Raw genomic sequence first — 1,458 nt, 5'->3', positions numbered from 1 at the left:
AGGGGAGGGGAGACACGCTTTGGAGAGGGGGCTGGGGCTGCTGCCCAGTTGGGCTGATCGACCTCGTTATGACCGAGAGCATATCCGCGAGGGTAATAATGGACCTATGGTCCTCGGTGCCTTCGAAGTATCGGTGCTTTTCCAGTCTGGATTTATTTCCACAAATTCTGGGACTTTGTAGACCTCAAATCCACCCAGAAAAGAAAAGCAACTTGCATTTGAATGCCAAACTTCTTGAACAGATGTTCCGATAAAGGAGCAGGAGCAGTAAACATTACCTGAGCTCAGCATGCCAGTCACTTCTTAATTTCTGCTTTAAACATTAATTCCTGGTTTTGGGGAAGGGGTCGGGGATCCTATCTATGATTAAAAAGTTGTGTGTTCAAAATAAATAAGTTCCCATCTTGGTTAAAAAGACCTGTCCTTTCACAGGCTTAACACTCGATTCCGTGTGAATGATGTGACAAGGAAGGTTTAAGGGGAAATTGACTTTAAAAGAAAACCAATTTCAGGTGTTGTGCATTCAGTGATGATTATTGTTTGAAGGGTTTTTAATTTAAGTTGGATGGGCTTTGTTTTTTTTGTTTTTTTGCATGTTGGAAGCTGCAATAAAAATCAGGGAATGAAGATAAACAAAACATAATACAATCCAAGCTGAGGTCTGGACATAAAACAGTGATTTTACGTTAAAGGAAGTTAAATTTAGCTTACGCAATAGTAAGCAGTTTCCTCACAATGCATAGCACAATTTATATTCTTTCAGGAATGAATGGCAGAATTGTCTGTGATTGTAGTAGCTTTGGGCTAGCTTCTGACACTGACTCGTGTATCGTTGGCATTGACATTGACCTTTTCAATATAATGACATCTTCTTTGTGTCACCCTCATTGAAAAGCGAGGACAATAAATAAATAATAGGAATCATTAAGAGTGGTGGAAACTCAGTAATCCACCTTCTGTTTAGAATAAGCCCTTCCTCTTTAATGCCATAGCAGTCTTAAGACAGCATAAAGACCATATAAGCTGTTCTGTGATACTAGTTTGGAGAGACCGTCTCTTAGCCTGGGATAATGAGATTTAGAAGCCTAGAAGAGTCCCAAGAACAGGATATGAGGGAAGCAGAATTGACTCTGTAATAATGGCAGTCTGAACCAACAGTGTGAAAGATGCTGAGCGAGGAAGCAGTCCCTCCTCCTGAATTCAGGCAACAGAAGTTGTCTGATTCATTTAAGCAGCAGGCTTGATGATTAACACTACAGCGATGGCAGCTGACAGATCCAAGATTGTTTATGTGTCCCAGCAAAAAGAAATGAACTGCTTGACAAAAAGATAGTACAGGATTTATTTGAAGTTAAAAAGCTCTGCTTACCAGTTCTTCTTCTCCCGCAGCCTTCTGATGCTTAAAAAAAGTTAGCAAGAATTAAGAAAGCAACTGAAATTGACTTGACAGGCTTTTGT

The sequence above is a fragment of the Podarcis gaigeae genome (genome assembly GCF_964106915.1).
Source record: "Podarcis gaigeae genome assembly, chromosome: 1".
In the NCBI taxonomy this organism is placed as follows: domain Eukaryota; kingdom Metazoa; phylum Chordata; class Lepidosauria; order Squamata; family Lacertidae; genus Podarcis; species Podarcis gaigeae.
This window is presented reverse-complemented; position numbering follows the sequence as displayed.